The 27,350-nt window shown below is 44.2% G+C and overlaps 13 non-coding genes across 13 annotated transcripts; all 13 read left to right on the forward strand.

Annotated features, from left to right (window-relative positions):
- Positions 1–109: 109 nt before the first annotated feature.
- Positions 110–181, forward strand: trnac-gca (transfer RNA cysteine (anticodon GCA)). Its single transcript has one exon. It is a non-coding gene; the product is annotated as a tRNA-Cys (tRNA).
- Positions 182–1,700: 1,519 nt separating this feature from the next.
- On the forward strand, positions 1,701–1,772 carry trnac-gca (transfer RNA cysteine (anticodon GCA)). Its single transcript has one exon. It is a non-coding gene; the product is annotated as a tRNA-Cys (tRNA).
- A 1,520-nt stretch (positions 1,773–3,292) lies between these two features.
- trnac-gca (transfer RNA cysteine (anticodon GCA)) lies at positions 3,293–3,365 on the forward strand. Its single transcript has one exon. It is a non-coding gene; the product is annotated as a tRNA-Cys (tRNA).
- Positions 3,366–4,884: 1,519 nt separating this feature from the next.
- Positions 4,885–4,956, forward strand: trnac-gca (transfer RNA cysteine (anticodon GCA)). Its single transcript has one exon. It is a non-coding gene; the product is annotated as a tRNA-Cys (tRNA).
- A 1,519-nt stretch (positions 4,957–6,475) lies between these two features.
- Positions 6,476–6,547, forward strand: trnac-gca (transfer RNA cysteine (anticodon GCA)). The gene has a single exon. It is a non-coding gene; the product is annotated as a tRNA-Cys (tRNA).
- A 1,519-nt stretch (positions 6,548–8,066) lies between these two features.
- On the forward strand, positions 8,067–8,138 carry trnac-gca (transfer RNA cysteine (anticodon GCA)). Its single transcript has one exon. It is a non-coding gene; the product is annotated as a tRNA-Cys (tRNA).
- A 2,337-nt stretch (positions 8,139–10,475) lies between these two features.
- On the forward strand, positions 10,476–10,547 carry trnac-gca (transfer RNA cysteine (anticodon GCA)). The gene has a single exon. It is a non-coding gene; the product is annotated as a tRNA-Cys (tRNA).
- A 1,519-nt stretch (positions 10,548–12,066) lies between these two features.
- On the forward strand, positions 12,067–12,138 carry trnac-gca (transfer RNA cysteine (anticodon GCA)). The gene has a single exon. It is a non-coding gene; the product is annotated as a tRNA-Cys (tRNA).
- Positions 12,139–14,475: 2,337 nt separating this feature from the next.
- On the forward strand, positions 14,476–14,547 carry trnac-gca (transfer RNA cysteine (anticodon GCA)). Its single transcript has one exon. It is a non-coding gene; the product is annotated as a tRNA-Cys (tRNA).
- Positions 14,548–16,885: 2,338 nt separating this feature from the next.
- trnac-gca (transfer RNA cysteine (anticodon GCA)) lies at positions 16,886–16,957 on the forward strand. Its single transcript has one exon. It is a non-coding gene; the product is annotated as a tRNA-Cys (tRNA).
- Positions 16,958–18,476: 1,519 nt separating this feature from the next.
- Positions 18,477–18,548, forward strand: trnac-gca (transfer RNA cysteine (anticodon GCA)). Its single transcript has one exon. It is a non-coding gene; the product is annotated as a tRNA-Cys (tRNA).
- A 1,519-nt stretch (positions 18,549–20,067) lies between these two features.
- On the forward strand, positions 20,068–20,139 carry trnac-gca (transfer RNA cysteine (anticodon GCA)). The gene has a single exon. It is a non-coding gene; the product is annotated as a tRNA-Cys (tRNA).
- Positions 20,140–24,244: 4,105 nt separating this feature from the next.
- trnac-gca (transfer RNA cysteine (anticodon GCA)) lies at positions 24,245–24,316 on the forward strand. Its single transcript has one exon. It is a non-coding gene; the product is annotated as a tRNA-Cys (tRNA).
- Positions 24,317–27,350: the final 3,034 nt, after the last annotated feature.

Consider the following 27,350-nt stretch of genomic DNA (forward strand, 5'->3'; position numbering starts at 1 on the left):
AGCTTTATCTAATATTTGTTTGACATGACCCCGTCATCTTCCTATCCCTCATGGTGTCCTGCGCTATGCAACATTTTGATGTGAAGCAGACAGCTGCCAATAGGGCTCTGGGGGTATAGCTCAGTGGTAGAGCATTTGACTGCAGATCAAGAGGTCCCTGGTTCAAATCCAGGTGCCCCCTCGTTACCATTTAGGCTCAATAATTAAAAATCTCTTTCTCCACAGTTGCTCTGTGTTCATTAACAATAATGCTGCTTCAGAGCTACTTTTCACCAACAGTCAATCCTTGTGGTGATGAAGCTGTAGATTGCTTATTTCGGTGATAGAGTCAGCGCAAACTGCAGTGAGAAAAGTGAAACAGCAATTTTAGTGTTGGTTTAGGGATAAATGTAACCCAGGACCATGGCTGAGCTCCCTTGACCTTCTTCAAATAATGCCATGAGATCTTTTACACCCACCAGAGCTGACAGACAAGCCTCGGTTGAATGTGTCGCCTGAAAAATGGCCCTTGCAACAAGCCAGCACTTCCCTCAGACCTAAACTGAAGTGTTAGCCTGGATTATGTACTCAAGTCTTTGGAGTGGGGTAGCTTGAACCCACAACATTTTGACTCACTAGTGCGAGTGCTACCACTGAGCTTCAGCTGGTGAATAGGGCGAGCAGCCTGAGCAAACATTCTCAGAGCGAGGTCGTGCACCAAGAAAAGTGGGAGATTTTTAAATATTTGCAAAAGTTTCCACTGGCAGTGCACTACCCACCTCTTTTTCCCACAGCAGAATCCTGTCCCCAGATGGGCATTAATCCTGCGCACAGACCAGCGAGACCTTCCCCCATATTTTAATGACCTGGTGCCAGGAATGAGGCCGTGGGCATGGAGCGGGGCACCTCAGGAGCGGGTGAATATCCGGCTGGGCTGCAAATGTGCCCCAATTAAGAGAGGGTGGGGCTTGTGTGTAAATCTCAGGGCATTCTCGGTTGGATCATTCGGTTGCGAAGTTCATGGGACATTGGCTTGTGAGAGGGCTATAGCTCAGTGGTAGAACATTTGACTGCAGATTATAGAAGTTCCTGGTTGATATATAAATATCTCCTCATGAACTCCTATGTTATCACAGAGAACGATAGTTATACCCGCCGTCCGCTACACCATGTCCATAGTTACGATAGAAAGATATAATACTGAAGGAGGCCTTTAGCTCCATTGTGCCTGCACCGTGTGTTTGGCAGAGCTGTTCAATTAATCCCACTCCACTTCCCTTACCCCATAGCCCTGTAGATGTTTCCCCTTCAAGGATTTATCCAATTCCTTTTTGAAAGTTACCATTGAATCTGCTTCCACCACCCTTGCAAACAGTGTATTCCAGACCACAACAACTTGCTGTGTAAAAAAATGTCTCCACATGTTGCCTTTTTTTCCCTTGTCAATCACCGTAAATCTGTGTCCTCCGGTTACTGGCCCTTCTGCCACTAGAAACAGCTTAATTTGCACAATAAAAAACTTCCATGATTTTGAACAGCTGAAAAATAACTCTGCATAAAATTTCTCGCCAATTTTGAAAGAAGGGTGAGGAGTCTCTTTAAAGCAATGGTTAGCTTTATCTAATATTTGTTTGACATGACCCCGTCATCTTCCTATCCCTCATGGTGTCCTGCGCTATGCAACATTTTGATGTGAAGCAGAAAGCTGCCAATAGGGCTCTGGGGGTATAGCTCAGTGGTAGAGCATTTGACTGCAGATCAAGAGGTCCCTGGTTCAAATCCAGGTGCCCCCTCGTTACCATTTAGGCTCAATAATTAAAAATCTCTTTCTCCACAGTTGCTCTGTGTTCATTAACAATAATGCTGCTTCAGAGCCACTTTTCACCAACAGTCAATCCTTGATGGTGATGAAGCTGTAGATTGCTTTTTTCGGTGATAGAGTCAGCGCAAACTGCAGTGAGAAAAGTGAAACAGCAATTTTAGTGTTGGTTTAGGGATAAATGTAACCCAGGACCATGGCTGAGCTCCCTTGACCTTCTTCAAATAATGCCATGAGATCTTTTACACCCACCAGAGCTGACAGACAAGCCTCGGTTGAATGTGTCGCCTGAAAAATGGCCCTTGCAACAAGCCAGCACTTCCCTCAGACCTAAACTGAAGTGTTAGCCTGGATTATGTACTCAAGTCTTTGGAGTGGGGTAGCTTGAACCCACAACATTTTGACTCACTAGTGCGAGTGCTACCACTGAGCTTCAGCTGATGAATAGGGCAAGCAGCCTGAGCAAACATTCTCAGAGCGAGGTCGTGCACCAAGAAAAGTGGGAGATTTTTAAATATTTGCAAAAGTTTCCACTGGCAGTGCACTACCCACCTCTTTTTCCCACAGCAGAATCCTGTCCCCAGATGGGCATTAATCCTGCGCACAGACCAGCGAGACCTTCCCCCATATTTTAATGACCTGGTGCCAGGAATGAGGCCGTGGGCATGGAGCGGGGCACCTCAGGAGCGGGTGAATATCCGGCTGGGCTGCAAATGTGCCCCAATTAAGAGAGGGTGGGGCTTGTGTGTAAATCTCAGGGCATTCTCGGTTGGATCATTCGGTTGCGAAGTTCATGGGACATTGGCTTGTGAGAGGGCTATAGCTCAGTGGTAGAACATTTGACTGCAGATTATAGAAGTTCCTGGTTGATATATAAATATCTCCTCATGAACTCCTATGTTATCACAGAGAACGATAGTTATACCCGCCGTCCGCTACACCATGTCCATAGTTACGATAGAAAGATATAATACTGAAGGAGGCCTTTAGCTCCATTGTGCCTGCACCGTGTGTTTGGCAGAGCTGTTCAATTAATCCCACTCCACTTCCCTTACCCCATAGCCCTGTAGATGTTTCCCCTTCAAGGATTTATCCAATTCCTTTTTGAAAGTTACCATTGAATCTGCTTCCACCACCCTTGCAAACAGTGTATTCCAGACCACAACAACTTGCTGTGTAAAAAAATGTCTCCACATGTTGCCTTTTTTTCCCTTGTCAATCACCGTAAATCTGTCTCCTCCGGTTACTGGCCCTTCTGCCACTAGAAACAGCTTAATTTGCACAATAAAAAACTTCCATGATTTTGAACAGCTGAAAAATAACTCTGCATAAAATTTCTCGCCAATTTTGAAAGAAGGGTGAGGAGTCTCTTTAAAGCAATGGTTAGCTTTATCTAATATTTGTTTGACATGACCCCGTCATCTTCCTATCCCTCATGGTGTCCTGCGCTATGCAACATTTTGATGTGAAGCAGAAAGCTGCCAATAGGGCTCTGGGGGTATAGCTCAGTGGTAGAGCATTTGACTGCAGATCAAGAGGTCCTTGGTTCTAAATTCAGGTGCCCCCTTGTTACCATTTAGGCTCAATAATTAAAAATCTCTATCTCCACAGTTGCTCTGTGTTTATTAACAATAATGCTGCTTCAGAGCTACTTTTCACCAACAGTCAATCCTTGTGGTGATGAAGCTGTAGATTGCTTATTTCGGTGATAGAGTCAGTGCAAACTGCAGTGAGAAAAGTGAAACAGCAATTTTAGTGTTGGTTTAGGGATAAATGTAACCCAGGACCATGGCTGAGCTCCCTTGACCTTCTTCAAATAATGCCATGAGATCTTTTACACCCACCAGAGCTGACAGACAAGCCTCGGTTGAATGTGTCGCCTGAAAAATGGCCCTTGCAACAAGCCAGCACTTCCCTCAGACCTAAACTGAAGTGTTAGCCTGGATTATGTACTCAAGTCTTTGGAGTGGGGTAGCTTGAACCCACAACATTTTGACTCACTAGTGCGAGTGCTACCACTGAGCTTCAGCTGATGAATAGGGCGAGCAGCCTGAGCAAACATTCTCAGAGCGAGGTCGTGCACCAAGAAAAGTGGGAGATTTTTAAATATTTGCAAAAGTTTCCACTGGCAGTGCACTACCCACCTCTTTTTCCCACAGCAGAATCCTGTCCCCAGATGGGCATTAATCCTGCGCACAGACCAGCGAGACCTTCCCCCATATTTTAATGACCTGGTGCCAGGAATGAGGCCGTGGGCATGGAGCGGGGCACCTCAGGAGCGGGTGAATATCCGGCTGGGCTACAAATGTGCCCCAATTAAGAGAGGGTGGGGCTTGTGTGTAAATCTCAGGGCATTCTCGGTTGGATCATTCGTTTGCGAAGTTCATGGGACATTGGCTTGTGAGAGGGCTATAGCTCAGTGGTAGAACATTTGACTGCAGATTATAGAAGTTCCTGGTTGATATTTAAATATCTCCTCATGAACTCCTATGTTATCACAGAGAACGATAGTTATACCCGCCGTCCGCTACACCATGTCCATAGTTACGATAGAAAGATATAATACTGAAGGAGGCCTTTAGCTCCATTGTGCCTGCACCGTGTGTTTGGCAGAGCTGTTCAATTAATCCCACTCCACTTCCCTTACCCCATAGCCCTGTAGATGTTTCCCCTTCAAGGATTTATCCAATTCCTTTTTGAAAGTTACCATTGAATCTGCTTCCACCACCCTTGCAAACAGTGTATTCCAGACCACAACAACTCGCTGTGTAAAAAAATGTCTCCACATGTTGCCTTTTTTTCCCTTGTCAATCACCGTAAATCTGTGTCCTCCGGTTACTGGCCCTTCTGCCACTAGAAACAGCTTAATTTGCACAATAAAAAACTTCCATGATTTTGAACAGCTGAAAAATAACTCTGCATAAAATTTCTCGCCAATTTTGAAAGAAGGGTGAGGAGTCTCTTTAAAGCAATGGTTAGCTTTATCTAATATTTGTTTGACATGACCCCGTCATCTTCCTATCCCTCATGGTGTCCTGCGCTATGCAACATTTTGATGTGAAGCAGAAAGCTGCCAATAGGGCTCTGGGGGTATAGCTCAGTGGTAGAGCATTTGACTGCAGATCAAGAGGTCCCTGGTTCAAATCCAGGTGCTCCCTTGTTACCATTTAGGCTCAATATTTAAAAATCTCTTTCTCCACAGTTGCTCTGTGTTCATTAACAAGAATGCTGCTTCAGAGCTACTTTTCACCAACAGTCAATCCTTGTGGTGATGAAGCTGTCGATTGCTTATTTCAGTGATAGAGTCAGTGCAAACTGCAGTGAGAAAAGTGAAACAGCAATTTTAGTGTTGGTTTAGGGATAAATGTAACCCAGGACCATGGCTGAGCTCCCTTGACCTTCTTCAAATAATGCCATGAGATCTTTTACACCCACCAGAGCTGACAGACAAGCCTCGGTTGAATGTGTCGCCTGAAAAATGGCCCTTGCAACAAGCCAGCACTTCCCTCAGACCTAAACTGAAGTGTTAGCCTGGATTATGTACTCAAGTCTTTGGAGTGGGGTAGCTTGAACCCACAATATTTTGACTCACTAGTGCGAGTGCTACCACTGAGCTTCAGCTGATGAATAGGGCGAGCAGCCTGAGCAAACATTCTCAGAGCGAGGTCGTGCACCAAGAAAAGTGGGAGATTTTTAAATATTTGCAAAAGTTTCCACTGGCAGTGCACTACCCACCTCTTTTTCCCACAGCAGAATCCTGTCCCCAGATGGGCATTAATCCTGCGCACAGACCAGCGAGACCTTCCCCCATATTTTAATGACCTGGTGCCAGGAATGAGGCCGTGGGCATGGAGCGGGGCACCTCAGGAGCGGGTGAATATCCGGCTGGGCTACAAATGTGCCCCAATTAAGAGAGGGTGGGGCTTGTGTGTAAATCTCAGGGCATTCTCGGTTGGATCATTCGTTTGCGAAGTTCATGGGACATTGGCTTGTGAGAGGGCTATAGCTCAGTGGTAGAACATTTGACTGCAGATTATAGAAGTTCCTGGTTGATATATAAATATCTCCTCATGAACTCCTATGTTATCACAGAGAACGATAGTTATACCCGCCGTCCGCTACACCATGTCCATAGTTACGATAGAAAGATATAATACTGAAGGAGGCCTTTAGCTCCATTGTGCCTGCACCGTGTGTTTGGCAGAGCTGTTCAATTAATCCCACTCCACTTCCCTTACCCCATAGCCCTGTCGATGTTTCCCCTTCAAGGATTTATCCAATTCCTTTTTGAAAGTTACCATTGAATCTGCTTCCACCACCCTTGCAAACAGTGCATTCCAGACCACAACAACTCGCTGTGTAAAAAAATGTCTCCACATGTTGCCTTTTTTTCCCTTGTCAATCACCGTAAATCTGTGTCCTCTGGTTACTGGCCCTTCTGCCACTAGAAACAGCTTAATTTGCACAATAAAAAACTTGCATGATTTTGAACAGCTGAAAAATAACTCTGCATAAAATTTCTCGCCAATTTTGAAAGAAGGGTGAGGAGTCTCTTTAAAGCAATGGTTAGCTTTATCTAATATTTGTTTGACATGACCCCGTCATCTTCCTATCCCTCATGGTGTCCTGCGCTATGCAACATTTTGATGTGAAGCAGAAAGTTGCCAATAGGGCTCTGGGGGTATAGCTCAGTGGTAGAGCATTTGACTGCAGATCCAGGGGTCCCTGGTTCAAATCCAGGTGCCCCCTCGTTACCATTTAGGCTCAATAATTAAAAATCTCTTTCTCCACAGTTGCTCTGTGTTCATTAACAATAATGCTGCTTCAGAGCCACTTTTCACCAACAGTCAATCCTTGTGGTGATGAAGCTGCAGATTGCTTATTTCGGTGATAGAGTCAGCGCAAACTGCAGTGAGAAAAGTGAAACAGCAATTTTAGTGTTGGTTTAGGGATAAATGTAACCCAGGACCATGGCTGAGCTCCCTTGACCTTCTTCAAATAATGCCATGAGATCTTTTACACCCACCAGAGCTGACAGACAAGCCTCGGTTGAATGTGTCGCCTGAAAAATGGCCCTTGCAACAAGCCAGCACTTCCCTCACACCTAAACTGAAGTGTTAGCCTGGATTATGTACTCAAGTCTTTGGAGTGGGGTAGCTTGAACCCACAACATTTTGACTCACTAGTGCGAGTGCTACCACTGAGCTTCAGCTGATGAATAGGGCGAGCAGCCTGAGCAAACATTCTCAGAGCGAGGTCGTGCACCAAGAAAAGTGGGAGATTTTTAAATATTTGCAAAAGTTTCCACTGGCAGTGCACTACCCACCTCTTTTTCCCACAGCAGAATCCTGTCCCCAGATGGGCATTAATCCTGCGCACAGACCAGCGAGACCTTCCCCCATATGTTAATGACCTGGTGCCAGGAATGAGGCCGTGGGCATGGAGTGGGGCATCTCAGGAGCGGGTGAATATCCGGCTGGGCTGCAAATGTGCCCTAATTAAGAGAGGGTGGGGCTTGTGTGTAAATCTCAGGGCATTCTCGGTTGGATCATTCGGTTGCGAAGTTCATGGGACATTGGCTTGTGAGAGGGCTATAGCTCAGTGGTAGAACATTTGACTGCAGATTATAGAAGTTCCTGGTTGATATTTAAATATCTCCTCATGAACTCCTATGTTATCACAGAGAACGATAGTTATACCCGCCGCCCGCTACACCATGTCCATAGTTACGATAGAAAGATATAATACTGAAGGAGGCCTTTAGCTCCATTGTGCCTGCACTGTGTGTTTGGCAGAGCTGTTCGATTAATCCCACTCCACTTCCCTTACCCCATAGCCCTGTAGATGTTTCCCCTTCAAGGATTTATCCAATTCCTTTTTGAAAGTTACCATTGAATCTGCTTCCACCACCCTTGCAAACAGTGTATTCCAGACCACAACAACTTGCTGTGTAAAAAAATGTCTCCACATGTTGCCTTTTTTTCCCTTGTCAATCACCGTAAATCTGTGTCCTCCGGTTACTGGCCCTTCTGCCACTAGAAACAGCTTAATTTGCACAATAAAAAACTTCCATGATTTTGAACAGCTGAAAAATAACTCTGCATAAAATTTCTCGCCAATTTTGAAAGAAGGGTGAGGAGTCTCTTTAAAGCAATGGTTAGCTTTATCTAATATTTGTTTGACATGACCCCGTCATCTTCCTATCCCTCATGGTGTCCTGCGCTATGCAACATTTTGATGTGAAGCAGAAAGCTGCCAATAGGGCTCTGGGGGTATAGCTCAGTGGTAGAGCATTTGACTGCAGATCCAGAGGTCCCTGGTTCAAATCCAGGTGCCCCCTCGTTACCATTTAGGCTCAATAATTAAAAATCTCTTTCTCCACAGTTGCTCTGTGTTCATTAACAATAATGCTGCTTCAGAGCCACTTTTCACCAACAGTCAATCCTTGTGGTGATGAAGCTGTAGATTGCTTATTTCGGTGATAGAGTCAGCGCAAACTGCAGTGAGAAAAGTGAAACAGCAATTTTAGTGTTGGTTTAGGGATAAATGTAACCCAGGACCATGGCTGAGCTCCCTTGACCTTCTTCAAATAATGCCATGAGATCTTTTACACCCACCAGAGCTGACAGACAAGCCTCGGTTGAATGTGTCGCCTGAAAAATGGCCCTTGCAACAAGCCAGCACTTCCCTCAGACCTAAACTGAAGTGTTAGCCTGGATTATTGAAGTAAGATATTAAAAATTGGATTTAATAAGGAAAAACAAACCAGGATTCATCTGTAACACCAATATACAAAATGGAGGGAATAGGTTAATTCGTGCTCCGAGTTGAACAATAGAAGTCTGTAAAAGTTGCATAAACCCAGATAAGGTTTAAACAGGACTACGGGTTAACTGCTGAGAGATTAAAACTGTCAAAACAACCCCTTAGAAAGAGTGAGAGATATATGGGTTCGGCCACGCGAGTCGACACATTTGCACTTAAGGGTTTGTTAAGTGTGAAGCTCAATAGGGTTCTATTCTTTTAACTAACTAAAGTGTTTTTGCTCTGTAGAAATAATTTAAGAGAGAGAGACAGAAAATCTGCGGATTGCCCGCTTTGGAAAGATCTACTATCTCAGAGAAATACTTAAAAAGACCAAGCCATCTGACAACAGCAAATGGACGATCGTAAAGTAATAAAGTTGAGGCCCCTGGGTCATGAGAAAGTAACAGGACCAACTGATAACGAAATGTGAGATTTGTAAGCGACTGGAAGAATGGAATGTCACGGTTTTATAATTACAATTTAACTATAATTCTGTATATGCTAATAAGCTTAACCCCGCCTTTAGGGCAGGGCCTTAATTTTTGTATAACTGTGTGAACCTCAAGAGATTCGGTGGAGTCGGAGCCTTGTGTTGGGACGCAAGAGCCATAGCTCCCCAGGCCTGAAAAAACCGTTTTTACTTCAATTATTGGGTCTGTCTTTCTTATAACAAGCCAGTGTTGTCGACTTTGTATATCACTTAGTCCACACTTTGGGGGCTTACATCAATTATGTACTCAAGTCTTTAGAGTGGGGTAGCTTGAACCCACAACATTTTGACTCACTAGTGCGAGTGCTACCACTGAGCTTCAGCTGATGAATAGGGCGAGCAGCCTGAGCAAACATTCTCAGAGCGAGGTCGTGCACCAAGAAAAGTGGGAGATTTTTAAATATTTGCAAAAGTTTCCACTGGCAGTGCACTACCCACCTCTTTTTCCCACAGCAGAATCCTGTCCCCAGATGGGCATTAATCCTGCGCACAGACCAGCGAGACCTTCCCCCATATGTTAATGACCTGGTGCCAGGAATGAGGCCGTGGGCATGGAGTGGGGCATCTCAGGAGCGGGTGAATATCCGGCTGGGCTGCAAATGTGCCCTAATTAAGAGAGGGTGGGGCTTGTGTGTAAATCTCAGGGCATTCTCGGTTGGATCATTCGGTTGCGAAGTTCATGGGACATTGGCTTGTGAGAGGGCTATAGCTCAGTGGTAGAACATTTGACTGCAGATTATAGAAGTTCCTGGTTGATATTTAAATATCTCCTCATGAACTCCTATGTTATCACAGAGAACGATAGTTATACCCGCCGTCCGCTACACCATGTCCATAGTTACGATAGAAAGATATAATACTGAAGGAGGCCTTTAGCTCCATTGTGCCTGCACCGTGTGTTTGGCAGAGCTGTTCGATTAATCCCACTCCACTTCCCTTACCCCATAGCCCTGTAGATGTTTCCCCTTCAAGGATTTATCCAATTCCTTTTTGAAAGTTACCATTGAATCTGCTTCCACCACCCTTGCAAACAGTGTATTCCAGACCACAACAACTCGCTGTGTAAAAAAATGTCTCCACATGTTGCCTTTTTTTCCCTTGTCAATCACCGTAAATCTGTGTCCTCCGGTTACTGGCCCTTCTGCCACTAGAAACAGCTTAATTTGCACAATAAAAAACTTCCATGATTTTGAACAGCTGAAAAATAACTCTGCATAAAATTTCTCGCCAATTTTGAAAGAAGGGTGAGGAGTCTCTTTAAAGCAATGGTTAGCTTTATCTAATATTTGTTTGACATGACCCCGTCATCTTCCTATCCCTCATGGTGTCCTGCGCTATGCAACATTTTGATGTGAAGCAGAAAGCTGCCAATAGGGCTCTGGGGGTATAGCTCAGTGGTAGAGCATTTGACTGCAGATCAAGAGGTCCCTGGTTCAAATCCAGGTGCCCCCTCGTTACCATTTAGGCTCAATAATTAAAAATCTCTTTCTCCACAGTTGCTCTGTGTTCATTAACGATAATGCTGCTTCAGAGCCACTTTTCACCAACAGTCAATCCTTGTGGTGATGAAGCTGCAGATTGCTTATTTCGGTGATAGAGTCAGCGCAAACTGCAGTGAGAAAAGTGAAACAGCAATTTTAGTGTTGGTTTAGGGATAAATGTAACCCAGGACCATGGCTGAGCTCCCTTGACCTTCTTCAAATAATGCCATGAGATCTTTTACACCCACCAGAGCTGACAGACAAGCCTCGGTTGAATGTGTCGCCTGAAAAATGGCCCTTGCAACAAGCCAGCACTTCCCTCACACCTAAACTGAAGTGTTAGCCTGGATTATGTACTCAAGTCTTTGGAGTGGGGTAGCTTGAACCCACAACATTTTGACTCACTAGTGCGAGTGCTACCACTGAGCTTCAGCTGATGAATAGGGCGAGCAGCCTGAGCAAACATTCTCAGAGCGAGGTCGTGCACCAAGAAAAGTGGGAGATTTTTAAATATTTGCAAAAGTTTCCACTGGCAGTGCACTACCCACCTCTTTTTCCCACAGCAGAATCCTGTCCCCAGATGGGCATTAATCCTGCGCACAGACCAGCGAGACCTTCCCCCATATGTTAATGACCTGGTGCCAGGAATGAGGCCGTGGGCATGGAGTGGGGCATCTCAGGAGCGGGTGAATATCCGGCTGGGCTGCAAATGTGCCCTAATTAAGAGAGGGTGGGGCTTGTGTGTAAATCTCAGGGCATTCTCGGTTGGATCATTCGGTTGCGAAGTTCATGGGACATTGGCTTGTGAGAGGGCTATAGCTCAGTGGTAGAACATTTGACTGCAGATTATAGAAGTTCCTGGTTGATATTTAAATATCTCCTCATGAACTCCTATGTTATCACAGAGAACGATAGTTATACCCGCCGCCCGCTACACCATGTCCATAGTTACGATAGAAAGATATAATACTGAAGGAGGCCTTTAGCTCCATTGTGCCTGCACTGTGTGTTTGGCAGAGCTGTTCGATTAATCCCACTCCACTTCCCTTACCCCATAGCCCTGTAGATGTTTCCCCTTCAAGGATTTATCCAATTCCTTTTTGAAAGTTACCATTGAATCTGCTTCCACCACCCTTGCAAACAGTGTATTCCAGACCACAACAACTTGCTGTGTAAAAAAATGTCTCCACATGTTGCCTTTTTTTCCCTTGTCAATCACCGTAAATCTGTGTCCTCCGGTTACTGGCCCTTCTGCCACTAGAAACAGCTTAATTTGCACAATAAAAAACTTCCATGATTTTGAACAGCTGAAAAATAACTCTGCATAAAATTTCTCGCCAATTTTGAAAGAAGGGTGAGGAGTCTCTTTAAAGCAATGGTTAGCTTTATCTAATATTTGTTTGACATGACCCCGTCATCTTCCTATCCCTCATGGTGTCCTGCGCTATGCAACATTTTGATGTGAAGCAGAAAGCTGCCAATAGGGCTCTGGGGGTATAGCTCAGTGGTAGAGCATTTGACTGCAGATCCAGAGGTCCCTGGTTCAAATCCAGGTGCCCCCTCGTTACCATTTAGGCTCAATAATTAAAAATCTCTTTCTCCACAGTTGCTCTGTGTTCATTAACAATAATGCTGCTTCAGAGCCACTTTTCACCAACAGTCAATCCTTGTGGTGATGAAGCTGTAGATTGCTTATTTCGGTGATAGAGTCAGCGCAAACTGCAGTGAGAAAAGTGAAACAGCAATTTTAGTGTTGGTTTAGGGATAAATGTAACCCAGGACCATGGCTGAGCTCCCTTGACCTTCTTCAAATAATGCCATGAGATCTTTTACACCCACCAGAGCTGACAGACAAGCCTCGGTTGAATGTGTCGCCTGAAAAATGGCCCTTGCAACAAGCCAGCACTTCCCTCAGACCTAAACTGAAGTGTTAGCCTGGATTATTGAAGTAAGATATTAAAAATTGGATTTAATAAGGAAAAACAAACCAGGATTCATCTGTAACACCAATATACAAAATGGAGGGAATAGGTTAATTCGTGCTCCGAGTTGAACAATAGAAGTCTGTAAAAGTTGCATAAACCCAGATAAGGTTTAAACAGGACTACGGGTTAACTGCTGAGAGATTAAAACTGTCAAAACAACCCCTTAGAAAGAGTGAGAGATATATGGGTTCGGCCACGCGAGTCGACACATTTGCACTTAAGGGTTTGTTAAGTGTGAAGCTCAATAGGGTTCTATTCTTTTAACTAACTAAAGTGTTTTTGCTCTGTAGAAATAATTTAAGAGAGAGAGACAGAAAATCTGCGGATTGCCCGCTTTGGAAAGATCTACTATCTCAGAGAAATACTTAAAAAGACCAAGCCATCTGACAACAGCAAATGGACGATCGTAAAGTAATAAAGTTGAGGCCCCTGGGTCATGAGAAAGTAACAGGACCAACTGATAACGAAATGTGAGATTTGTAAGCGACTGGAAGAATGGAATGTCACGGTTTTATAATTACAATTTAACTATAATTCTGTATATGCTAATAAGCTTAACCCCGCCTTTAGGGCAGGGCCTTAATTTTTGTATAACTGTGTGAACCTCAAGAGATTCGGTGGAGTCGGAGCCTTGTGTTGGGACGCAAGAGCCATAGCTCCCCAGGCCTGAAAAAACCGTTTTTACTTCAATTATTGGGTCTGTCTTTCTTATAACAAGCCAGTGTTGTCGACTTTGTATATCACTTAGTCCACACTTTGGGGGCTTACATCAATTATGTACTCAAGTCTTTAGAGTGGGGTAGCTTGAACCCACAACATTTTGACTCACTAGTGCGAGTGCTACCACTGAGCTTCAGCTGATGAATAGGGCGAGCAGCCTGAGCAAACATTCTCAGAGCGAGGTCGTGCACCAAGAAAAGTGGGAGATTTTTAAATATTTGCAAAAGTTTCCACTGGCAGTGCACTACCCACCTCTTTTTCCCACAGCAGAATCCTGTCCCCAGATGGGCATTAATCCTGCGCACAGACCAGCGAGACCTTCCCCCATATGTTAATGACCTGGTGCCAGGAATGAGGCCGTGGGCATGGAGTGGGGCATCTCAGGAGCGGGTGAATATCCGGCTGGGCTGCAAATGTGCCCTAATTAAGAGAGGGTGGGGCTTGTGTGTAAATCTCAGGGCATTCTCGGTTGGATCATTCGGTTGCGAAGTTCATGGGACATTGGCTTGTGAGAGGGCTATAGCTCAGTGGTAGAACATTTGACTGCAGATTATAGAAGTTCCTGGTTGATATTTAAATATCTCCTCATGAACTCCTATGTTATCACAGAGAACGATAGTTATACCCGCCGTCCGCTACACCATGTCCATAGTTACGATAGAAAGATATAATACTGAAGGAGGCCTTTAGCTCCATTGTGCCTGCACTGTGTGTTTGGCAGAGCTGTTCGATTAATCCCACTCCACTTCCCTTACCCCATAGCCCTGTAGATGTTTCCCCTTCAAGGATTTATCCAATTCCTTTTTGAAAGTTACCATTGAATCTGCTTCCACCACCCTTGCAAACAGTGTATTCCAGACCACAACAACTCGCTGTGTAAAAAAATGTCTCCACATGTTGCCTTTTTTTCCCTTGTCAATCACCGTAAATCTGTGTCCTCTGGTTACTGGCCCTTCTGGCACTAGAAACAGCTTAATTTGCACAATAAAAAACTTCCATGATTTTGAACAGCTGAAAAATAACTCTGCATAAAATTTCTCGCCAATTTTGAAAGAAGGGTGAGGAGTCTCTTTAAAGCAATGGTTAGCTTTATCTAATATTTGTTTGACATGACCCCGTCATCTTCCTATCCCTCATGGTGTCCTGCGCTATGCAACATTTTGATGTGAAGCAGAAAGCTGCCAATAGGGCTCTGGGGGTATAGCTCAGTGGTAGAGCATTTGACTGCAGATCAAGAGGTCCCTGGTTCAAATCCAGGTGACCCCTCGTTACCATTTAGGCTCAATAATTAAAAATCTCTTTCTCCACAGTTGCTCTGTGTTCATTAACAATAATGCTGCTTCAGAGCCACTTTTCACCAACAGTCAATCCTTGTGGTGATGAAGCTGTAGATTGCTCATTTCGGTGATCCAAGTCAGCGCAAACTGCAGTGAGAAAAGTGAAACAGCAATTTTAGTGTTGGTTTAGGGATAAATGTAACCCAGGACCATGGCTGAGCTCCCTTGACCTTCTTCAAATAATGCCATGAGATCTTTTACACCCACCAGAGCTGACAGACAAGCCTCGGTTGAATGTGTCGCCTGAAAAATGGCCCTTGCAACAAGCCAGCACTTCCCTCAGACCTAAACTGAAGTGTTAGCCTGGATTATTGAAGTAAGATATTAAAAATTGGATTTAATAAGGAAAAACAAACCAGGATTCATCTGTAACACCAATATACAAAATGGAGGGAATAGGTTAATTCGTGCTCCGAGTTGAACAATAGAAGTCTGTAAAAGTTGCATAAACCCAGATAAGGTTTAAACAGGACTACGGGTTAACTGCTGAGAGATTAAAACTGTCAAAACAACCCCTTAGAAAGAGTGAGAGATATATGGGTTCGGCCACGCGAGTCGACACCTTTGCACTTAAGGGTTTGTTAAGTGTGAAGCTCAATAGGGTTCTATTCTTTTAACTAACTAAAGTGTTTTTGCTCTGTAGAAATAATTTAAGAGAGAGAGATAGAAAATCTGCGGATTGCCCGCTTTGGAAAGATCTACTATCTCAGAGAAATACTTAAAAAGACCAAGCCATCTGACAACAGCAAATGGACGATCGTAAAGTAATAAAGTTGAGGCCCCTGGGTCATGAGAAAGTAACAGGACCAACTGATAACGAAATGTGAGATTTGTAAGCGACTGGAAGAATGGAATGTCACGGTTTTATAATTACAATTTAACTATAATTCTGTATATGCTAATAAGCTTATCCCCGCCTTTAGGGCAGGGCCTTAATTTTTGTATAACTGTGTGAACCTCAAGAGATTCGGTGGAGTCGGAGCCTTGTGTTGGGACGCAAGAGCCATAGCTCCCCAGGCCTGAAAAAACCGTTTTTACTTCAATTATTGGGTCTGTCTTTCTTATAACAAGCCAGTGTTGTCGACTTTGTATATCACTTAGTCCACACTTTGGGGGCTTACATCAATTATGTACTCAAGTCTTTAGAGTGGGGTAGCTTGAACCCACAACATTTTGACTCACTAGTGCGAGTGCTACCACTGAGCTTCAGCTGATGAATAGGGCGAGCAGCCTGAGCAAACATTCTCAGAGCGAGGTCGTGCACCAAGAAAAGTGGGAGATTTTTTAATATTTGCAAAAGTTTCCACTGGCAGTGCACTACCCACCTCTTTTTCCCACAGCAGAATCCTGTCCCCAGATGGGCATTAATCCTGCGCACAGACCAGCGAGACCTTCCCCCATATGTTAATGACCTGGTGCCAGGAATGAGGCCGTGGGCATGGAGTGGGGCATCTCAGGAGCGGGTGAATATCCGGCTGGGCTGCAAATGTGCCCTAATTAAGAGAGGGTGGGGCTTGTGTGTAAATCTCAGGGCATTCTCGGTTGGATCATTCGGTTGCGAAGTTCATGGGACATTGGCTTGTGAGAGGGCTATAGCTCAGTGGTAGAACATTTGACTGCAGATTATAGAAGTTCCTGGTTGATATTTAAATATCTCCTCATGAACTCCTATGTTATCACAGAGAACGATAGTTATACCCGCCGTCCGCTACACCATGTCCATAGTTACGATAGAAAGATATAATACTGAAGGAGGCCTTTAGCTCCATTGTGCCTGCACCGTGTGTTTGGCAGAGCTGTTCGATTAATCCCACTCCACTTCCCTTACCCCATAGCCCTGTAGATGTTTCCCCTTCAAGGATTTATCCAATTCCTTTTTGAAAGTTACCATTGAATCTGCTTCCACCACCCTTGCAAACAGTGTATTCCAGACCACAACAACTCGGTGTGTAAAAAAATGTCTCCACATGTTGCCTTTTTTTCCCTTGTCAATCACCGTAAATCTGTGTCCTCTGGTTACTGACCCTTCTGCCACTAGAAACAGCTTAATTTGCACAATAAAAAACTTCCATGATTTTGAACAGCTGAAAAATAACTCTGCATAAAATTTCTTGCCAATTTTGAAAGAAGGGTGAGGAGTCTCTTTAAAGCAATGGTTAGCTTTATCTAATATTTGTTTGACATGACCCCGTCATCTTCCTATCCCTCATGGTGTCCTGCGCTATGCAACATTTTGATGTGAAGCAGAAAGCTGCTAATAGGGCTCTGGGGGTATAGCTCAGTGGTAGAGCATTTGACTGCAGATCAAGCGGTCCCTGATTCAAATCCAGGTGCCCCCTCGTTACCATTTAGGCTCAATAATTAAAAATCTCTTTCTCCACAGTTGCTCTGTGTTCATTAACAATAATGCTGCTTCAGAGCCACTTTTCACCAACAGTCAATCCTTGTGGTGATGAAGCTGTAGATTGCTTATTTCGGTGATAGAGTCAGCGCAAACTGCAGTGAGAAAAGTGAAACAGCAATTTTAGTGTTGGTTTAGGGATAAATGTAACCCAGGACCATGGCTGAGCTCCCTTGACCTTCTTCAAATAATGCCATGAGATCTTTTACACCCACCAGAGCTGACAGACAAGCCTCGGTTGAATGTGTCGCCTGAAAAATGGCCCTTGCAACAAGCCAGCACTTCCCTCAGACCTAAACTGAAGTGTTAGCCTGGATTATGTACTCAAGTCTTTGGCGTGGGGTAGCTTGAACCCACAACATTTTGACTCACTAGTGCGAGTGCTACCACTGAGCTTCAGCTGATGAATAGGGCGAGCAGCCTGAGCAAACATTCTCAGAGCGAGGTCGTGCACCAAGAAAAGTGGGAGATTTTTAAATATTTGCAAAAGTTTGCACTGGCAGTGCACTACCCACCTCTTTTTCCCACAGCAGAATCCTGTCCCCAGATGGGCATTAATCCTGCGTACAGACCAGCGAGACCTTCCCCCATATGTTAATGACCTGGTGCCAGGAATGAGGCCGTGGGCATGGAGTGGGGCACCTCAGGAGCGGGTGAATATCCGGCTGGGCTGCAAATGTGCCCCAATTAAGAGAGGGTGGGGCTTGTGTGTAAATCTCAGGGCATTCTCGGTTGGATCATTCGGTTGCGAAGTTCATGGGACATTGGCTTGTGAGAGGGCTATAGCTCAGTGGTAGAACATTTGACTGCAGATTATAGAAGTTCCTGGTTGATATATAAATATCTCCTCATGAACTCCTCTGTTATCACAGAGAACGATAGTTATACCCGCCGTCCGCTACACCATGTCCATAGTTACGATAGAAAGATATAATACTGAAGGAGGCCTTTAGCTCCATTGTGCCTGCACCGTGTGTTTGGCAGAGCTGTTCAATTAATCCCACTCCACTTCCCTTACCCCATAGCCCTGTAGATGTTTCCCCTTCAATGATTTATCCAATTCCTTTTTGAAAGTTACCATTGAATCTGCTTCCTCCACCCTTGCAAACAGTGTATTCCAGACCACAACAACTTGCTGTGTAAAAAAATGTCTCCACATGTTGCCTTTTTTTCCCTTGTCAATCACCGTAAATCTGTGTCCTCCGGTTACTGGCCCTTCTGCCACTAGAAACAGCTTAATTTGCACAATAAAAAACTTCCATGATTTTGAACAGCTGAAAAATAACTCTGCATAAAATTTCTTGCCAATTTTGAAAGAAGGGTGAGGAGTCTCTTTAAAGCAATGGTTAGCTTTATCTAATATTTGTTTGACATGACCCCGTCATCTTCCTATCCCTCATGGTGTCCTGCGCTATGCAACATTTTGATGTGAAGCAGAAAGCTGCCAATAGGGCTCTGGGGGTATAGCTCAGTGGTAGAGCATTTGACTGCAGATCAAGAGGTCCCTGGTTCAAATCCAGGTGACCCCTCGTTACCATTTAGGCTCAATAATTAAAAATCTCTTTCTCCACAGTTGCTCTGTGTTCATTAACAATAATGCTGCTTCAGAGCCACTTTTCACCAACAGTCAATCCTTGTGGTGATGAAGCTGTAGATTGCTCATTTCGGTGATAGAGTCAGCGCAAACTGCAGTGAGAAAAGTGAAACAGCAATTTTAGTGTTGGTTTAGGGATAAATGTAACCCAGGACCATGGCTGAGCTCCCTTGACCTTCTTCAAATAATGCCATGAGATCTTTTACACCCACCAGAGCTGACAGACAAGCCTCGGTTGAATGTGTCGCCTGAAAAATGGCCCTTGCAACAAGCCAGCACTTCCCTCAGACCTAAACTGAAGTGTTAGCCTGGATTATGTACTCAAGTCTTTGGAGTGGGGTAGCTTTAACCCCCAACATTTTGACTCACTAGTGCGAGTGCTACCACTGAGCTTCAGCTGATGAATAGGGCGAGCAGCCTGAGCAAACATTCTCAGAGCGAGGTCGTGCACCAAGAAAAGTGGGAGATTTTTAAATATTTGCAAAAGTTTCCACTGGCAGTGCACTACCCACCTCTTTTTCCCACAGCAGAATCCTGTCCCCAGATGGGCATTAATCCTGCGCACAGACCAGCGAGACCTTCCCCCATATGTTAATGACCTGGTGCCAGGAATGAGGCCGTGGGCATGGAGTGGGGCATCTCAGGAGCGGGTGAATATCTGGCTGGGCTGCAAATGTGCCCCAATTAAGAGAGGGTGGGGCTTGTGTGTAAATCTCAGGGCATTCTCGGTTGGATCATTCGGTTGCGAAGTTCATGGGACATTGGCTTGTGAGAGGGCTATAGCTCAGTGGTAGAACATTTGACTGCAGATTATAGAAGTTCCTGGTTGATATATAAATATCTCCTCATGAACTCCTATGTTATCACAGAGAACGATAGTTATACCCGCCGTCAGCTACACCATGTCCATAGTTACGATAGAAAGATATAATACTGAAGGAGGCCTTTAGCTCCATTGTGCCTGCACCGTGTGTTTGGCAGAGCTGTTCGATTAATCCCACTCCACTTCCCTTACCCCATAGCCCTGTAGATGTTTCCCCTTCAAGGATTTATCCAATTCCTTTTTGAAAGTTACCATTGAATCTGCTTCCACCACCCTTGCAAACAGTGTATTCCAGACCACAACAACTCGCTGTGTAAAAAAATGTCTCCACATGTTGCCTTTTTTTCCCTTGTCAATCACCGTAAATCTGTGTCCTCTGGTTACTGGCCCTTCTGCCAGTAGAAACAGCTTAATTTGCACAATAAAAAACTTCCATGATTTTGAACAGCTGAAAAATAACTCTGCATAAAATTTCTCGCCAATTTTGAAAGAAGGGTGAGGAGTCTCTTTAAAGCAATGGTTAGCTTTATCTAATATTTGTTTGACATGACCCCGTCATCTTCCTATCCCTCATGGTGTCCTGCGCTATGCAACATTTTGATGTGAAGCAGAAAGATGCCAATAGGGCTCTGGGGGTATAGCTCAGTGGTAGAGCATTTGACTGCAGATCAAGAGGTCCTTAGTTCAAATCCAGGTGCCCACTCATTACCATTTAGGCTCAATAATTAAAAATCTCTTTCTTCACAGTTGCTCTGTGTTCATTAACAATAATGCTGCTTCAGAGCCACTTTTCACCAACAGTCAATCCTTGTGGTGATGAAGCTGTCGATTGCTTATTTCGGTGATAGAGTCAGCGCAAACTGCAGTGAGAAAAGTGAAACAGCAATTTTAGTGTTGGTTTAGGGATAAATGTAACCCAGGACCATGGCTGAGCTCCCTTGACCTTCTTCAAATAATGCCATGAGATCTTTTACACCCACCAGAGCTGACAGACAAGCCTCGGTTGAATGTGTCGCCTGAAAAATGGCCCTTGCAACAAGCCAGCACTTCCCTCAGACCTAAACTGAAGTGTTAGCCTCGATTATGTACGCAAGTCTTTGGAGTGGGGTAGCTTGAACCCACAACATTTTGACTCACTAGTGCGAGTGCTACCACTGAGCTTCAGCTGATGAATAGGGCGAGCAGCCTGAGCAAACATTCTCAGAGCGAGGTCGTGCACCAAGAAAAGTGGGAGATTTTTAAATATTTGCAAAAGTTTCCACTGGCAGTGCACTACCCACCTCTTTTTCCCACAGCAGAATCCTGTCCCCAGATGGGCATTAATCCTGCGCACAGACCAGCGAGACCTTCCCCCATATGTTAATGACCTGGTGCCAGGAATGAGGCCGTGGGCATGGAGCGGGGCATCTCAGGAGCGGGTGAATACCCGGCTGGGCTGCAAATGTGCCCCAATTAAGAGAGGGTGGGGCTTGTGTGTAAATCTCAGGGCATTCTCGGTTGGATCATTCGGTTGCGAAGTTCATGGGACATTGGCTTGTGAGAGGGCTATAGCTCAGTGGTAGAACATTTGACTGCAGATTATAGAAGTTCCTGGTTGATATATAAATATCTCCTCATGAACTCCTATGTTATCACAGAGAACGATAGTTATACCCGCCGTCCGCTACACCATGTCCATAGTTACGATAGAAAGATATAATACTGAAGGAGGCCTTTAGCTCCATTGTGCCTGCACCGTGTGTTTGGCAGAGCTGTTCAATTAATCCCAGTCCACTTCCCTTACCCCATAGCCCTGTAGATGTTTCCCCTTCAAGGATTTATCCAATTCCTTTTTGAAAGATACCATTGAATCTGCTTCCTCCACCCTTGCAGTGTATTCCAGACCACAACAACTCGCTGTGTAAAAAAATGTCTCCACCTGTCTTATGTTCATTAATAAATAGACATTCTTATTATGAACACAGCTAGCTTTTGCTAGACACTTTTATTGAGCACATGTGGACTAGGTACAGTATCTGTAGAGGCTTCCATCTTGACTGCTGCCTTGTGGGTAGCCTAATGCCTCATTGGTAATGTAGTCTTAATATACATACAGCTGGGTAGTGTAGTCTTATACATACAGCTATATACAGCTCTACACAGCTCTACTGCTCCACCTAGTGTCCACTATAGAATGACATGTTATTGATCATTACATCCCCCTTTCTTTGAGGTTTAACATAATCAATATCAATCAACTTTCAAGAAAACATTAAAGATAATATCAGTAACACTTTTTGTTAGTGCTCTATAAACATAAACATTTTCAAAACAGTCAACACATTTTCAAAGCTTTACATTGTACTCAAAAATTAAGTCTATCAGGCTTTTTTACTTCACTTGGGGATCTTCTCAACACAGGTAAGTCTGATGTGTCTTCATGAGATTGTTCTGGCGGTGAATGACAAGATGCAGTTGCGGCATTGTCATCAATCTGCTCTTGTATAGATCGAGGTCTCCTTGCGATCTTTGCTTGGAGAGGGTTTCAGTGTTTCCTTCACTCTTCATGCCATAACTCTCAATGTAGTCAATGCACTCTCGAAAAACTGCTGGCAGCTGGATCCCATCATACAGCATAGTCCTCTCAGCAGCCTCGGCTAATGGAACACCAAAGATTGGCCTGAGGGAAGAAGGAGTATCCACCGGAACTGCTTCCTGCTCTGGTGCAGGCTTCTTCTTTTTCTTTTTCTCTTTCCACTGCTTAGCAACATCTGCTGCAGTTATATCTTTGGACTTTTTCTCCTTGTGTTTTTCCTCTTTGTGCTTTTCTTCCTTTGGCTTCTCTTTGAGCTTAAAGTCTTTTTCTTTCTTCTTGGAGAAACTAGGCTTTTTGAAGACCTGGATACCCTTTGGCCTTTTCATCCTTGATGGGTTCTCTGCTTCATCACCTGAGTCATCTGGTCTGCTTATGGCACAGTTTATACGGTAGACTCTCTTGACCAGTTCTAAGTCTTCTCAAGCTTTGTCACCTAGTATCGAATCAAGTCTTTCAGCCACAACAGAAAGCATGAGATGATGCACTTTGTCTTTGACTGTCACTTTAAGTCTGCATACACCTAAGCTATCTATTTTCTGTCCATTATAGCTCTTCAGTAGTACTGACTTTTTCTGTATTTTGGGCTTTTCTTTCATATTGTTAATGTCACTCATACTGATTAAGTTTGCTTTTGCCCCAGTGTCTAGTTTCAAGGTAACTAATGTTCCATTTACCTGCAGTGGGATCATCCATTTGTCCACTTGTACTGCATTGACTTTATGTTCAGCATTGTCCATTTCTGAGGGCTGCACATTTTCTGTATCTTTTTTGATATCGTCACATGACACCATTCCTACAAAAAATGTCTCACTTAAATCAGTGTCCTCAATCACATTAACTTGTTGCCCTTTCGTTGTTTTTACTTTTGAAAAGCATTGTTTGGCAAAGTGATTCTTTCCATTACACTTTGTGCACATTTTTCCAAACGCTGGGCATTGTCTTAACTGGTGTTTGTAACCGCAGCATTTACAATTAAAAATGTCATCCTCCGATTGCTTTTCATTTCTGTTCTGCCCACGTTTCTTCCCCTTGTAGGACACAGCACCGACAGCAGCATTATCACTCATTACAATCGCATCATTATTGATTTCACTGAAAGTCTTCGCGTGCTTTCGAGCTAGCTCGCTGGCTTGGCATATTTTCACCGCATTTCCAAATTTAGTTCGGTTTCTCTCAACAGACGTTCCCTGACTTTTTTATCATGAATACCAAACACAATCTGGTCACGAATCATGGATGCTTTGAGCTCAGAGAAATTACATGTCTGTGCTTTCAGTTTCAGATCAGTTATAAAGCTATCAAAAGTCTCATTTTGCTGCTGTGTCCGAGAACAGATGATCTAACTTTCATAGGTCTCATTCTTTTTGGGAGAGCAATGTGCATCAAATTTTTTTAGCACATCTTCTAATTTTTCTCTGTTCTCCTCTGGATTAAATACAAATGTATTAAATACCTCTATCGCCTGTGGGCCTGCAACCGTAAGCAGCAACACTATCTTCCTTGCATCTGGCTTCGTACCAAATCCGAAGGCTGCAATGTAGAGTTCGAATTGTTGTTTAAGAGTCTGCCAATTGTAGTCGATGTTTCCTGTGAGTTTCAAACGCTCTGGTGGCTTCAAATTCTCCATGTCGCTTTTCACAATTTTCAGCAGATCTTCACCATCCTGGTACCATATTATGTTCATTAATAAATAGACATTCTTATTATGAACACAGCTAGCTTTTGCTACACACTTTTATTGAGCACATGTGGACTAGGTGCAGTATCTGTAGAGGCTTCCATCTTGACTGCTGCCTTGTGGGTAGCCTAGTGCCTCATGGGTAATGTAGTCTTAATATACATACAGCTGGGTAGTGTAGTCTTACAGCGCTACACAGCTCTACGGCTCCACCTAGTGTCCACTATAGAATGACATGTTATTGATCATTACAACATGTTGCCTTTTTTTCCCTTGTCAATCACCTTAAATCTGTGTCCTCTGGTTACTGGCCCTTCTGCCACTAGAAACAGCTAAATTTACACGATAAAAAACTTCCATGATTTTGAACAGCTGAAAAATAACTCTGCATAAAATTTCTTGCCAATTTCGAAAGAAGGGTGAGGAGTCTCTTTAAAGCAATGGTTAGCTTTATCTAATATTTGTTTGACATGATCCCATCATCTTCCTATCCCTCATGGTGTCCTGCGCTATGCAACATTTTGTTGTGAAGCAGAAAGCTACCAATAGGGCTCTGGGGGTATTGCTCAGTGGTAGAGCATTTGACTGCAGATCAAGAGGTCCTTGGTTCAAATCCAGGCGCTCACTCTTTACCATTTGGGCTCTGTGATAAAAATGATAACTTCTGGGAAGTTATGTCATCACTTCCTGTGAACTATGAACTATGAACTGTGTACATACCTCACTTCCTGTCAATGTCACTTCCTGTTGGACTGGTATAAATACTGGTCTGTTCAGTATTGTAAGAGGCTTCTACCAGAGGCATGGTAAAGACCTCTCTTGTGTATATAGTGTGTTTATAAGTTACTTAAAGCTTACTTTAAAGTTACTTGATGGTAAGTCTCCTTTTTCTTACATCAATTTAAGTAACTTAGATATTTACACTGACAAATACTAGACCTTCAGACAAACTCGGAAGTTAAGGATCCAGGGAACCACCCATCATGGAGAAAATCCTTAGACCTATTCGTCTGGACTTGGACCCGAATACACCAGCAGCTGGCAGGGTATGGAAGCATTGGTATCGTGCTTTTGAGAATTTTCTGGATGAATGTAAAGCGGATGCTCCTGCTAAATTGAAGATACTTGTCAATTATGTGACCCCAAAAGTGTTCGAATATGTTGATGACTGGGATAATTACGAAGAGGTGATTCGGGCACTTAAGAAACTGTATGCGAAGACCCCAAATGAGGTCTATGCTAGACATCTACTGGCCACAGCCTGACAAGGGCCAGGGGAATCAATTGACGAATTCCTGCAAGAACTTCGCAGGCTCAGCGTAGATTGTAACTTTCAGGCAGCCTCAGCTGAGCTGTACCGCCAAGAAATGATTCGTGATGCTTTCATCTGCGGGATTGCCTCTCCATTTATACGCCAGCGTCTACTAGAAAGTAAAACACTTGAGCTACAAAAAGCTTTTGACTTAGCTTGTTCACTGGATTTGGCAAAGAGAAATGCAGACCTCTATCAGCTGCCCAGATCTCGATCTGCTGCTGTAGCTGCAACCAGACAATTCAAGCGGTCTCAGGTGAACCCTATCATGGGGGAATCTAATTCTGATAATTCTGATGAAGAAGAGGAGGACGACCCCACTTTAGCAGCCTCTTGGCAATCTAGGAAGGAATGCTTCTTTTGTGGAGATGCTTTTCACCCTAGGAAAACCTGCCCTGCTCGCAATGCAATCTGCAGTTATTGCGGGAAAAAAGGACACTTTGCTAAAGTTTGCCTATCAAGGGCCTCTACGAGGGCCAATCCAGCTAAGGCCTACCGAACTGCCCCAATTAGGGCCTATCAAGATGCTCCAGCTAGGACCTATCAAGCTTCCTCTCGAGCTCTCTCCTGAAGAAGCACACCGAGAGTTTTAGCCACTCTCTGTGCAACGACACCAATTACAGCTGCTTGCCCACAGAACCTGTCTCAAGCAGCCACAAAAATTTCAATTAAAGGGCATACCTTAGATGCCTTAATTGACTCAGGAAGTACTGATAGTTTCATTAAGGAACAGATTGTTGCGAAATTGAAACTACATGTCTTCCCATCGGATCAGGCAATTGCGATGGCCCAGTCATCACTTAATACCAGAATCTCCGGCTTTTGTGTTGTTGATATGACACTTCATGGTCGTATGTATCCCTCCACCCGACTTTCGGTGCTCAAGGACTTATGTAGTGATCTCCTCTTAGGGCTGGACTTCCAAAAACAGCATAAGAAACTCACCATTGAGTTTGGTGGATCCAAACCCGGACTTACTATTTCTAATATACCGTCTAAATTACCATTTTGTGCATTATCAGCAGCTTCACTTGATGAACCCTCATTATTTGCCAGTATTCCGCCTCAATGCCAACCGATAATAACGAAATCGCGGTGCTTTAATCAGGAAGACCAATCTTTTATTGCGGCTGAAATCTCTCGACTTCTAGCAGAGGATATCATTGAACCATGTTCGTCGCCCTGGCGGGCTCAAGTCGTCATTGTCAAGAACCCTCTAAAACCTCACAAACAGCGACTATGCATCGATTATTCGCAAACCATCAATCAATATACCAACTTGGACGCCTACCCATTGCCACGCATTGATGATATGGTTAATAAACTGGCCGAATACAAAGTGTTCTCAACTTACGATTTAAAAAGTGCCTATCATCAGTTACCCTTGAAGGTCTCAGATAAGCAGTACACAGCCTTTGAGGCTAATGGACGGCTGTACCAATTTCGTCGCCTCCCATTCGGGGTTACTAATGGAGTGGCTGTCTTTCAACGGGCAATGGATGGCCTGGTTAAGCAGGAAAACCTAAGGGACACTTTTCCCTATCTTGATAACATTACCATTGCAGGTCACGATCAACAGGAACACGACTCCAACCTCCAAAAATTTCGGGATGCCCTCCATCGCCGTAATTTGACCCTGAATGAATCCAAATCTGTTGAGTCGCAACCGACCATCAACATCCTTGGCTACTGCGTAGGCAATGGTATCATTAAGCCAGACCCAGAAAGACTTCGCCCGCTCCAAGAGCTCCCGTCACCTAAGAATCCGGCTTCTTTACGTCGGGCTCTCGGTCTGTTTGCATACTACGCTAAATGGATTCCTCATTTTTCGGACAAAATCCAACCCTTGCTGCATGCTAGATCATTTCCACTGGGAACAGCGGCTGTTGCAGCCTTTAACCTTCTCAAAAAACAGTTGGAGAAAGCGGCTCTTCACTCCATTGATGAGAATCTCCCTTTCGTGGTTGAATGTGATGCCTCGGAGGTGGCGATCTCGGCTACTCTGAATCAGGAAGGTCGTCCTGTAGCATTTATGTCCAGGACCTTACAAGGTGCCGAGCTACATTATCCTCCGGTTGAGAAAGAAGCTACAGCCATCATAGAGGCAGTACGGAAGTGGAACCATTTTCTAGCTCGCCAGCACTTTACATTGATCACGGACCAACGATCAGTCGCCTTCATGCTCGATAATCGAAAACGAACCAAAATTAAGAATAATAAAATACAACTTTGGAGGATGGAACTGGCCTCTTTTGGTTATACCATTCTCTATCGGCCTGGCAAGGAGAATGTGGCCCCGGACACCCTCACACGGGCATTCTGCTCCACTATGTCATCCTCCACTCTCAT

This window comes from Somniosus microcephalus, chromosome 24 (assembly GCF_052327205.1).
Source record: "Somniosus microcephalus isolate GS21.2 chromosome 24, FLI_Smic_1.0, whole genome shotgun sequence".
Taxonomy (NCBI): Eukaryota; Metazoa; Chordata; class Chondrichthyes; order Squaliformes; family Somniosidae; genus Somniosus; species Somniosus microcephalus.